This window comes from Hyposmocoma kahamanoa, unplaced genomic scaffold (genome assembly GCF_003589595.1).
Source record: "Hyposmocoma kahamanoa isolate Upper Pololo Valley unplaced genomic scaffold, ASM358959v1 66, whole genome shotgun sequence".
Classification (NCBI taxonomy): Eukaryota; Metazoa; Arthropoda; class Insecta; order Lepidoptera; family Cosmopterigidae; genus Hyposmocoma; species Hyposmocoma kahamanoa.
In genome coordinates, this window is record NW_020653854.1 from 1,146,908 (window position 1) to 1,161,004 (window position 14,097).

At 34.0% G+C, this 14,097-nt stretch overlaps 1 protein-coding gene across 1 annotated transcript in view; it reads left to right on the forward strand.

Annotated features, from left to right (window-relative positions):
* The window catches only part of LOC113231655 (transcription factor SPT20 homolog), a 64,831-nt gene that overhangs the window by 47,964 nt on the left and 2,770 nt on the right, over window positions 1-14,097 (forward strand). The window lies entirely within an intron of this gene.

The following is a 14,097-nucleotide window of genomic DNA, read 5'->3' on the forward strand; positions in this document are numbered from 1 at the left end:
GATATACAACTCACTCGCACGAAGCACTTTCTCCTTCCTAATGCATATGACAAAAGAGTTGAATATACTGCCAGCATCTGATTTCTCGAAAACTAAAGTTTTGTTATAGTCAAGGCTTTAGTACTTACTTACGTCCCTGGCTCAGTGACCCGAAGTGGATCTTGGCGTCCGATAGTACGCCATTTCTTATAGTCTTGTGCCAGTTCCGACCGTTCGGGCATATTTAGTTCCCTGAGATCTTTGTCGACTTCCAGCATTATCTTGGACGTCCTACTGGACGGTGCCCCATAGGTCGCCCCAAATACGCTTTTTCGGCAGCTCGATCCTCACACATTCCTTCCACATGCCCCAGCCAGCGAAGTCGGACTAATTTTACTTCCTCGATTGTTTGACTCGGACATCATCCAGACTCCAGATCTCAAATTCTCCTTTGAATGATCCCAGATTCTTTTGGAATATCTTTTGTTCTGTCACTAATATATAAAGCTTGAGTGAATACATTTTTTTTTATAAACGAATGAGTTCCTGGACAAGCGTTAGGCTATTTTACAATAAAAAATCGTCACCTGTGGCTTGTCAATCTCTCAGACATTCATTTTTCTAGCCATTGTTGGAGGAACACCCTTATGATGATTGTATTAAAACTGTCATAATACACAGGAGTAAGATGCTGTTGTCCGATTAACGATGACCTGGTGTCTCTTATAGTCGCTTTTTAAATAATTACAGAAAAATGTATGGTAGTTTTATTAATAACCAGAGATATGTTTTTTTTATGGTACCATACCAAGTGACAGGATGAAAAAATTGTGCGTCTGATCGTAGGCGATGCGCCTCTCCATAGCAATTGCAATGCTAAACAGAGCTATGCAAAGATCTGAGACATAAGTGTAACGTCACCATAAAAATCGCAACGCAGTAATGCCCACAACACTGCTTAACTACAGAAATAACGTCGATCTTCTTTCTCAATCATCAAGGTATTCTGTTAAATCTCAATTAAATACACAGGTAGTAAGTGTGCTATGAAGAAACATTAAGGTTCATTCAGTAAAACATACATAATAGTGGTAAATAGATCGCTGATATGCGCATACGCGTGATGAAGAGGCGCCTTGCGTGACCTGTGACCTTTTTAAATCGAGATACCGACTCAACGATGTATCGTTGACAAGGTGTCGCTCAACATTTGATATTTTAAAAAGAGAACTTTATATTATAAGATGGGGATCTTCAATAAAAACAATTGACAATATTAAAAAAAATTACTAGATTTGCTTTGAATTGATATTCAATTATTTTATTACTTATATATACAAGAATTTAGTCACAGTTTTTAAATTTATTTCGTCGTTATTTTGACTTGTTCAGACCCCGAAATGCTGGTTTCTTTGAAAAAACAAATATACGCGATATTTAAATCTGAAATGGTACATTTCCGATGTCTAATAATCGCGAAAACCTAAGAACTAGACAAATCCTTTTGTTCTTTAAATGTTAAGTTTGTTTTCCTCATTAACTCAAGTATGATGCAAACCTCTGATGTTAGCTAAACCGTCATACATAAGCTCTCTCATAAATCTCTCAACAGTTCACATCCGGATTTTATTGCGCAAAAAGCTTAAATGAAGCAACCCGTTACGTATAGATAGCTCTCTTGTTACAACTGACACAGTTAACATTGTGAATACATGGCTAATCAAACGTATATTATGATACATATCCGTACCGATCGGGTGTTGGTCGGTAAAGTGCACTTACCGTAGTGTGTTTTATTACGCCATTCATTTTTAGAAAGTACGATATTTTTTTATTAATTACAATTAAATATATGTACCATGTATATTGTAACTTATTGTCTGATAAAAACATGTATTACAATTATGGATATATTAGGTTCTATTTTAATGTCTAATTTACGTGCATTTGTGGTTTAAAAGCAATAGCTGACGTCGAAGGAGCTTTCAAACTTTTGGAAAATGGAAGGCGGATTAAGGGTTTTTCTTAAATAGACTAGTATAGGTAATGCGTTGACAATTAAAACGATCTTTTAAATTGAGGTATCGAACTCTAAAGTATTATGTTGAAATTATGATTGTAGATACTCGTATAGTATTTTTGTTTTTTTTAAATTAGAACAGATTTATTTTGCGGTTTAAATACTTGCCTTTTTAGCACATCAATAATTTGCATATGAAGTTCGTATTCTTTAATTTTTTAATGTTTTTTATAATAATATTAACAATCAATCATTTTTACTTATAAGTAGCCTCAACAGCGGATACTGTAATTATCTTATCTAAATAAATGTAGTTATTACGGATAAATAAATTCAAAAAAATATGTGAGAGGTAAAGGACCTTCACTCCATATTTTGAAATTTAGATTTTTTTCTCAAATATCGCATTAGAATGCTAAAAATCACGCAATGGTAAAATATATTAATTTGTTTTTTATTTAACATATTATATTTGACCTTCAGATTGTTTTTAAATGGCTAATTAAGCTCATTCTTTTTAAAAAGCTCTATAGTAAAAATAACTTAAGTAGCAGTAAGGGTCCTTGTGAAAGATTCGTCCAAGGAAGTAATGCCACCTTAGTTATTTCTGCCGCCAAACAGTAATGTCAGCATTGCTGTGTTCCGGTTTTGAAGGGTAAGGGTGTAGGTGAAATTAAAAGCACATGGGACTTGTCAACTTATGACTCAGGGTGACTGGCGTAGTGGCAGTGCCCCTCAAATCTTTGCGAGTTAAAGCTCTGAGTGGCACTGCAAATGTTTTGGACAGGCAGGTAACTTTACCATTAGGCGCTCGACTAGTTCGTCCAGTCACTTGATATAAAAAAAACTTTTTACTATCACTTGGCTATTGTATATGTGATTATCTCATCGTACCACGGTAACGTCTAACTTATTAACTCACTTGACGATAAGTTTAATAACAAGCTTGTGCAACAGAAGCGAAACCTATCTGGCACAGGAGAAATTCCCGTCCCAGTTGAAAGTTGAAGTCGTGAGTTTGACCTGCAGAATGCATTGATACCTTGCACAACAGGTTGCTTATAATTTATATTAATACGTGCGCATTTATAATTCGTGATCCTAATAAGTACATTGTTATTTATTTCTATAACTTAGAACTAAAATTGGGAATGAAACTATTATTATTAGAGCTCTACGTAAACAGGAAATACTTGTTACCAGTATTAATGTACAAAATGAATGAGGAATTTATCAAAATTATATTTATATGGCGAACGGCTGTGTAGTGGAATTCCCTGCCTGCAGACTTGTTCCCCGACGCTAATACTTGGGTCTTTTCAAGGCGAGAGTGAGTAGGCATTATTTAGGTGTGCATGCTTCATAGTCGATTTCATCGTCACTTTCCATCGGATGAAATGGAAGTCAAATACGCGTGTTTAATATCATAATGACAAAATTAATAAAAACATTCTGTAAATAACTCCAACATAGATGGTATCTCCGCTTAACCACGACGTCCTTTCGCTTGCTTTGTTAGAATCGTGTTTAAATTGTTTACATTACATTTATAACAAAAGGTTCATACATTAATTTTATTATTCTATTAAATTCTACTAATATATAAAGTGTCCTGTATAATAATAAACACGCTTTTTAACCGACTTAAAAACGGAGGAGGTTATCAATTCCACTGTATTTTTTGTTTGTTATGCGATTACTCCGAAATTCATGACCCGATTTTGATGATTCTTCAAATTTGAAGACAATATTCCACCTCTAAGGGTGGCAAATTAGGGGCTGAATCCAGTTTACTGAATTTCACCCACTTCCCGTAAACTGATTTCAATAAAACTTAACAAATAGATGTAATTAAAGAAACTTTAGGGGTCAGTTTATTTTACAAAACGGTTTATTTTACGGTTGCATCGAAATCTGTTCCTTTTGTTAATACTATACAAACATAACTACCGATGCTTCTTAAATCGATTAGGTGATTCAGCATGATACTTACTGTATTACATAACGCGCCAGTATGTAACATTAACGATCTTTAGCTAAAGGTGAATACGGGCAACGCTACTTGGACGCGGAAATTATCTCCATATCGTTCGCTATATTGCCGTTTCCATTAGAAGAGTTTTATTGAAAAGTTTCTATACTAACAGTTTTGTTCTTCCTTGAGGAATCAGACAGATTTAATATACATAAATATATTATTTTAACCGACTACATAAAAAGGAGAGGGCCTCAATTCGACTGTATTTTATTTTTATTTTTATTTCAATCTACGTACTTGAAATATGTAAGTTTGTTAAGCAACACCCGGACTTTTACACCAATCGTGACGACATGCCCCAAAAATTCAATTTTAGACAAAGAAATAAATTGCTTCTGCCACAGTCACATCTTCAGATGCATAGCTCCAGCCCCTACTCAATGTTAATAAAATATTCAACGAGCTTCCACTCATGATCCGGAAGGAGGATAAATATTCAACGTTTGTTAATAAATTAAAATCGTTCCTAATACATAACTGTTATTATAATTTAAATGAATATTTTAACGACAAACAAAAAATAATAACTGAATTAAATTTGACTAATAAATAATAAATCTTTACTAACTTTAACAAATCTTGACTAATTTTAACTAATCTTGACTAATTTTTACAAATCATGACCAATTTTAATAACTATGGGTACTTTTAATACGTATGATTAATTTTAATAACTAAGAATAATTTTTAATAACCTAATTTTAATACTATGACTAATTTCGAGTCATTTCCAATATAAAGCCTCAGCCTACCTCTTATTGTTACCCCATAAATTGGGTTCATATGTGGAACTTTTTTAGTTTTAAGACCTTGTACATATACCATATGAATACAATGAATAAATGAAATGAAATGAAATTATTTTTGTATGTACGTTACGCGATGACTCCGGCATTTGTGGACCCTTTTTTGATGATTATTTGTTTGAAAGATTGGTTCTATTTAAGTTTAAAGATAATATTCCACCTCTAAAGGTGGCAAACTAGGGGATTAATCCGGTTTTGCACGCTTTCCGGTAATCGAATTCAATAAAACTTCGCAAATAGATGTAATTCCACAAATTTACGAGGTCGTTTTTTTGTAATCTGTTCTGAGATTACTTCCTTCAATTTGACAAATATATTTGGTTATCGGAATAGGCAGTGTAGGTAATATTTAGCCAAACTCCAAGGAACCAAGAACACTTTAGGTAGATCAAATTTCTCTTTTTGTATTGTATTTCGTTCTCTATTTTTTTAATTGTTAGTTACAATTACTTTACTATGGTAAAAATTTTGTAATTGAAAAACTAAAATATCCCTAGACAGTTATGATGTGAGTATTTATATATGGAATGATTCGGTAATAACACCACAACACGCGCAGTTAATAGCGCCGGTTTACCGTCAGACAAGTTATTTATATTCCAATAATGAAGATTAATTTCTCGATAAACTTTCCATTTTATAACTGTTGAACGGTGTTTTTGTCTGTCATTTGTTTTGGACATTCCACCGTGGGAACACTGGCCGGTTACGATTAACGACGATAGAAAATTAAATTGAAAATTTTATCATATTAAATTAAGTGGTAGATGTCACAGCCTTAGTAATAAGGCTATGTCAGCAAATTCAGAACTTTTCTGGAGAGAGGCAAGCGACATATTACTTTTTTATTACTTACTTACTTAAGCTTAATGAAATAAATAAAATAAAATAATAATACAAAGACATTTATTTATCCACAAAACACATAAACAAATATAAGCGAACAATTAAAACAAAAGAACAGCAGTATGTACAAAAAGGATGAACACTCATCATTGCTGATTTTCAGGCTTATCTATAGTTATTCGCGCGTTAAATACCAGACAATTCATAGAGACTGTTTGTATTTCACTATAAATGTAAAATGTATAAAAATTGTATTTAAAAAACTCTGAAACTTTATTTATTATAGTGTTGCTAGGGATTTAACCACCGACTAATTGCTACTCGATTTCTACACAGGAGCCATTGATTACACAATTTTTTGATAGAATGTATCGTTTTAGCATTTTTTATCGGAGCCGGCTGGCCATTCCAGAACTTAACGGGAGACTTTTAAAATGTCATATACACATAATTTGTTTTAAATAAGTGGTCCGTGTTATTTTTATATGAGTACGAATTTTGTACACTTACGTACAAAAACACTCCAGCAGGATATTGATTTCATAAAAGTAAAATTATTTATTCTAAATGACATTTGCAAATGTGTGCCGATGCGTAGGAGTCAAAGTTAAATCCGACGATATGGTTACAAGCCTCATGTCACCGCATCGGTTGCAAGTATAAGTTTCCTATGTTGTTATTAGTAATGCTAATGACCGCATGTGGGAGACGGCGCACCGCGCTTCCGCCACCGAAATCAGTACGGGCAATATGACACGGTTATCATAATAACGCTAGCGGTAATGTAAACGTGTTGTGTAATAGGTTTCTTGATGTGTAATTTGGTGACCGGGTATAAATTTAACAGCGTTAAAATTTCCCCAAGTTGCAGGTAAATAAATAAATATTAGACAACATTACATACGTTGCGCTGATCCCAAAGTAAGTAACTAAAGTACTTATGTTATAGAAATCGAAACAACGACGGTACCACAAACACCCAAATCCTAGACAATATAGAAAAGTTAGTTTATCTACATTGACCCGGCCGGGGAACGAACCCGGGACCTCAAAGATGGCGACGCCATGAAAACCGATGTGCAAACTTTTGATTAGAGTTCTGGATTAGAGTTATTTACTTATATATTTATGTTGGGTCTCTCCGAAGGAGACCATCACCCATGATTTGATTTAATAATGCATTGGCTGATCGCCTATCACGAGTGTCAATCAGTGGTGATGGAAATCAATCGTTCTCTTACACAGCGGCCTGTGTACAGCAGTGGATTCATAATATTGATTTGGTGAAAGTGCTCTATGTCAGATCTTATCACAAGAGGCACAGAGTTAAATTTAAAGCTTTAGTGTCTAACATGACGTGCCCTTGACCTTGTACAGTCGTATAGAGATCGTGAAAGTAATTTATAGTACAGTTCTTTACACAAATTGAATTATCTAGTTTTGTTTATTTTATATGATTAAAGTAACAATAACGTATATTTAGAAAAAATCATGATCTTGATAGTAGTATAGTTACAAAATAACGATGAGTATTCAAATGCTAATAAAACGTATTTCCGCATGTAGTAAATATAAATTGTTTAACAATTTTTTTATATATATTTCTTTATCAAGCATTGGGTAAAAATCAATAGCTTAAAAAGATAACAAATTATGAAGAAAGTTAATGCAATGAAATGAAAAAAAAAAACATTACTAAATCCTGCAAAAAATGTGACCGCAAAAAGCCGCTACTTAACAAATTCAAGCAGAAATTTATAGAACCACAAAGTTACACAAAACTCATGTGAGAAAGAGAGAAAAACAGAAGCAATAAACAGAAGAAATAAGAAATATTCAAATTCGGCAATTTGGTAAACTAACCTCCATTATTGGAGGCTCCAATTGTAGATAAAGTTGCCATCGGAAAAAAAAGATTTGAAAAATAAATACGTATATTTGTTTAAATATCTGAAGAAATGTATAAACAAATATACGCGATTTAAATCCGGAAAAATAGTTTCATTTCCTATGTGTAACTATCGCGAAAACCTAAGAACTCGATAGATTTGAAAATAGTTCAACAGTAATTGGGTAACCAAAACGACAAAATAACCTATAACCTTTCTATTTGAAATTAGAAAATCATAATCGTGCTTTGAATTTACTCTATATATGCACAGTGGGCCACCGTACATTACATGAACTAATAATAAATAATGATGATTTATTAGCTCAACAAAAATACTGACAATGTTAAATGTCATGACTGGAGTTCATATTAGGCAACTAGGCCTGCATTACATCACATTAGGCCCGCACCCTCTCAGGCTAGCCTTAAAACATATTGTTGGTGTTCAATAGCAGATGGTCCGTACAACGTGTTGAAATAAATTCCTAACCCTAAATATACCCAATCAAAAACAGTGTTCGAATTTGCAGTGCGAATGAGTGACAGTTTATGTAGCCACATCGGAGTATTTTTTTTACTATCGCAGTTTGCATAAACAAAATGTTATAAGTTTCCGACAATTCTTAGTCGCTGACACACTCTTGCGTAAAGGCGCGCCTTTTTAGTCTCATATAATGATTTGCAAGTGACCTGAGACGTTTTAGGAAACTGTAATTTGCAAAATCGCCGTGAATTAACATTCGTGTAGGTTTTAGTGCGCTTTGCAGATTTTTAAAAGAGATATTACACAAACTCGGATTGGGCAATTCTTTATTTATTAAAACTAAAGATAATCGTCGTTGGGACAGAAATAATTAACGAGGTCATAGTGATGCTACGAGATGTTAAAATTATTTCTTCATGTTTATGATAAATGTTTCTGGAACATTCGATCTAGTTATCATAGCTAAGTATGCTTGAATGGAGGTATTTGAATATATTATAGAACCTTTGCTTAATGAAGATGTGATGTTAACTACAGCGGTAAAGCAGAAGCTAAAAGCCTGTTATCTAACTTTCCAGTGTCTCTACATACGCTCTCCTTCTATTGCAACCGCTCTACTCTAATACAGAGTAATTTCACACCAGTCTGTTCAATAGAGTCTCGTCGTTTCATGCAAATCTAACAAATATCATATGGCATTCTTATGCAAAACGTAATCATGTTGGTAAAAGAAACGAAACAAAATTAAAACTAGTGAAAAAAATAATATGAATTTATAACTAGTGGTAATAAAGACTTCTTCTACTTCCTATCTTTATCCCACGCTAGGTGGGGTTAGCTCAACATGTGGAAAAGACTAACGCATAGATTTGACTATACTAACGAATAGACGAATTGAAATGCTGGCTTATTGTCGTACACATCAATGAGACCTCCAGATGCCGAAGTTAATAATTAATAATAATAATAATAACGCACACACTCAACATAGCCCCGCACTAGGCAAAACCTGTGTCGCGGGTGCCATGGATACACACATAGACAACCACAAATCACACCCAAACTCACGAGAGAAATAAATGTAGGCCATACAAATATTTCTCCCGGCCCGGGAATCGAATCTGGGGCCTCTGCGTGGCAGTCCGGCATGGCAACCGTTCGGCCACGGAGGCATTTAAGTATAGAAATAATTAAGGTCTACATTGGAGTAAAACCATCAAGCCAAATCTTCAACAATATTTTTCATATTAAATACCGTGTTTACGAGACTTTGTTTTCAGTAGAAAATTAACGTTTGAATCCACTTAGTGATTTGGTTCCATATTAAATTTACATAGAAATCTTTGTTTTATTAGGCTTTATTATCAAAAAAGCATCAAAATCACGTCGGTAACAATTTAGAATGTTTTGAAATTCCGTCGTTACGGGCTTAAGTTAATAATGAGCTGTCTGTTTTATCGCATTCATAGTGAGCAATGAGGTGCTTCTGTGTGTGCAGCGAATGCATAAAGATAATGGGTTATACTCGTTTTGAACTCTGAAATGGTACCGCAATTGTGACCCAGTTGAAAAATGAACTGTGGTCGTATGTGCATAGGATTTCAATTTCTATAATACCTAAGTTACGTAAATTTGTGAATTACGCTCATCGAAGAAAGTGACAACCCATGGAAAATATGTGAAGCTTAAACCCTTTCCTTTAAGGATACCCAAAGCATTAGAGCTCCTTGTGAAAAAATTCCAGTCCAGGGAAATACTTCCTATTTCTGCCGCCAAGCAGCAATGTTCACATTACTAATGATTTTTATAATAATATTTACAATCTATTTACAATCAATAATAATTACAATTTTTTATAATAATAAATACATTTTTACTTATAAGTAGCCTCAACAGCGGCAGTATCCGCTAATTATCTTACCTAAATAAATGTTATAATTATTAATACAAAGATAGAACACTCAGAATAAATTCCTTCGATCCGGTCGGATTCGAACCTATTATTAATTAACCTATTATTAGTATTAATAATTATAACATACTAGTGGAGTCATTTCACAAAAAAAAAATTGAATATCAATTCAATAAAAATTTAATAAATAAATGTTTTTATTACGGTTAAATAAATTCAAAAAAATATGTGAGAGGTAAAGGACCTTCACTCCATATTTTGAAATTTAGATGTTTTCTCTAAGAATGCTAAAAATCACGCAATGGTAAAATATACTAATTTGTTTTTTATTTAACATATTATATTTGACCTTCAGATTGTTTTTAAATGGCTAATTAAGCTCATTCTTTTTAAAAAGCTCTATAGTAAAAATAACTTAAGTAGCAGTAAGGGTCCTTGTGAAAGAGTTCGTCCAGGGAGGTACTGCCAACTTACTTATTCCTGCCGCCAAGCAGTAATGTCAGCATTACTGTGTTCCGGTTTTGAAGGGTAAGGGGTGCTGGTGAAATTACAGGCACATGAGACATATATCTCTAGGTGACGAGCGCAGTAACAGTGTCCCTCAGATGTTTGCAATTTAAAACTCTGAGCGGCACTGCAACTGTCATGGACAGGCGTGTCGCCTACCATCAGGCGCACCCTAAAAATTTTTAGGAATCGTGTTTTCACACTATATGTATAATATATGGTGTGAAAACACGATTCCTTTTTGTTCTATTTTCATTTAACTACTAATCATAAATTTGTTACTTAAAAAAATAATAAACTGATCGTAATGCTTACTTCATTACAAATCGTTTGATGTATAATTGTCCTGTAAACTTCATTAATTAAAATGAGTAATGACAAATAGTTGCCAAAAATCTTTAATGCTCTATATCTCGAAACTGTCATTTTGTGGGTTAACTCATTTATGCAGAACATTTATACTAATCAGTGCATATCCTCAATTTTACTATATTTTTTCCGAAGTGATTGATTCAACACCTTCACTGTTACGCAGAATCTACTCTTAAGGATAAAAAATTACCAACTTATTTCTTTCGTAGAATCTTTACACCTTTTCTCCCGAAAACTTGCCATTTTGCAGGTGTGACCTTATTACACCAAAGGTGTGAATTATAAATATAGTCAGTTAAAGAACTTGATTAATAAAAGTATCATATGATACTTTACAATAAATAATATTATTTATTTATATTACATTAATAAAAACGAAAGGTTATTGAGCCATACACGATAGAAGACTATTAATATCCTGACTATGTCTATAAATTTTAAGATTGCGGTAACTTTTAATATTAACCTGTCAATATATAAAAAATTATGCTGAACCGTGCAGGTAAGTAAATTCTTATTGCGCAAGTAGGTACGGGTCAGAGGATTATGTCAGGGGTATAATGCGCGTGCTCTGCTTGTGGGTGTGCTACGTCCGTTTATAGAGTAGGGGCATGTGCATACTACCCATATAAGCATAATTCAAAATGTATGTCTTTGTATGGAATATAATTTAGTAGCAGTAGACCTCCTTGTGAAAAGTTTGTCCATGGAAGTAGTAGAGTCGAAGCGTCGCGACGCGTGATCAAGTTTTTCGCATATTCATCTCTATTTTCCCATAATTAAGGTACAAATTTCTGTTATGCAAATATGGAATCTCACGTCGACGCGCGTCGCCATGGGTTGTAGTTGGAATACAGGACGCCAGTGTGAGTTGAGCCTAATGGTGCTGGTGAAATTACAGGCACATAGGACTTGTCATCTTGTGTCCCTCGTTGACGGGCGTAGCGGCAGGGCCCCTCCGATCGTTGCGAGCTCTGTCGGTGCATGCATGTCGCTTAACACCAGGGGCATGACTTGTTCGTTCCATCACTTAGTACTATAAAAAAACAAAGTCAACAAATTTTTTTAGGTAATTCTCAACCCTATTAGTAACAGAACAACGAAATTAAAAGTAAAATTATGGACATATTTAGTTGAACGTTAAAAAAAGGTTGAATTATGTGAACATTGGCTCACATGAATCACTGGCCACTAAAAATTTGAAAAAAGAATGAATGCGACTGTCTTTTGATTTCGATTCAACATTCTGATACTCGTATATGTGGCCAGTGGTTCAATTATGAATATTGTTGTCATATTTCAACGTTTTTACGTATACTCTACCTTCTACCAACTTTAAAGTTCGTCTATATAAAGTTACAATAAAAACAATGACTCCATTAGTAAAAATAAATTATAAAGTGATCATTATAGCCTTTGAATAAGTATTCGATGATAGACGCATGCGCAACCGAATAAAGTAACATATCGAATGTCTTAAACGCCTGTAACATGTCATTCATACATCCGACTATAACCATGTACATTCATATCCGTGACATAAGTATTTATTCATGTGTGTACGGCGACCCAGCGCATGCGCAGGCTATATTGATTTTGACATTAGCCGTCATCGAGAGGCGTCGTGATTTATAGTGAAAGCGTCGTCGAAGTATTTTTATGCCTATGTATTACGTAAATCGAAGTTATAACCAAGTACACAAAGGTTTGCAAGGCTTCTTCAATTGGCTGCTGTAGCCAGTAAAATTTATGGTTTATTGATAGAAAGACTTACACAGGTTAAAATTTACTAATATTATGGTGCCCGGATTTTGTGAAAAAAAGAAACAAAAAACAAAATTCGAAAAAAATACAAAATAACATAATTTTTTTTGTTATTAGGGAAACAGAAGCAAATTAAAAACATAACATGTCTAAAAATGAAGTAGGAGTATTGTTTAATGATGGTACCGAAATAACCCCTTTCTTTAGAGCGGATCACAGTGTATAACATGTAGTTTAATTAGCACTTACCACTTATAAAAATTGTAAACAGAGATAAGTATTCAAGCAATTCTTACTTATCGAGTTCTTAGGTTTACATTCGCTCTGGGCCTTTTGGAGGGAAAAGTGTCGTTTTTATTTTGACTTTCAATTATTTTGTGAAATCTAGTTTAAAGTGGAATAGGATAGTGCTATTGTGCCTTAATCGAAGATTAAAACGCGAAATTATACGAATCTCGAACTAAAATACCTGTATCTGCCCGTTCTAAGGAATCCCGAGCCAATCCAAACACGCTGCCTCAAATTGCCTATCCCCTTTGTGGCAGCCATATTTACAGAAACATAATTAAACGAAGACATGGCTCAAAAGACTTAATAATGTACCAAGACTTGGCTGTATGGTGTAAAACCTTTGCCTTTTCCTTTATGGAAAGAAGAAAAAAAAATCTTAGGTTTACGCGAAAGCTGGTAACGAAACTGAAATTTTTTCGGAACTGAAATAGCGTTTTGTTTCGTCAAACAAATCAGTTTCGAGGACTTTATTCCATAGTTTACGGTACAGCCGAGACCATGATACCATTAAAGAAACGTTGGTTCGTCTAAGATTTAGATCGGAAAAAATTGTTCAATTTCCAATACTCTTACTTAACTCATAATGATTGTAAGGTTTGTTCAAGCGAATTAAAGCTCACAATGCGTAACAAGTATGATCTGATTAGATAGTTTACTTTGATAAATGAATACAAGTTCCGATTCTGATTTTTGCGGTAGAGTATCCTAACAATTATTGAGCGCGTGTACCTTTGCGATTCGCTGTATTATTCTCACGACGTTTAGGCTATTTCCTTTTGATAACACCTTTGAGTCGAACACTTTCACACCGCACTAATGATGCACCAATAAATATTTTCAGTTTCTTAAACAGCTGCAGGCAATATTATAAGTTGTAGAAAGTAAGAGGTCACGCTCTTAGGCAAGAAGGCACCGTACACCACACGGATAACAATGGAGGCATAAGAATTTATTAATTGTCGATTTTATGTGATAAATGGGTTCTCAAACGTTTCGTCAGTCACGCACGCGTTCGTAATAAGCGCGTTCGTCTATCTAGAAGGGCTGCTACTTCATGACACGCAACAAGCTGCAATCTCATTATGCGTACTCATACAAAACGTGCATAAAACAAATGACCATGCATCATAAGTTAAATTAATTAGTCACACGTACACAATGAAAATTAACCTCTTTTCGAAATCGTT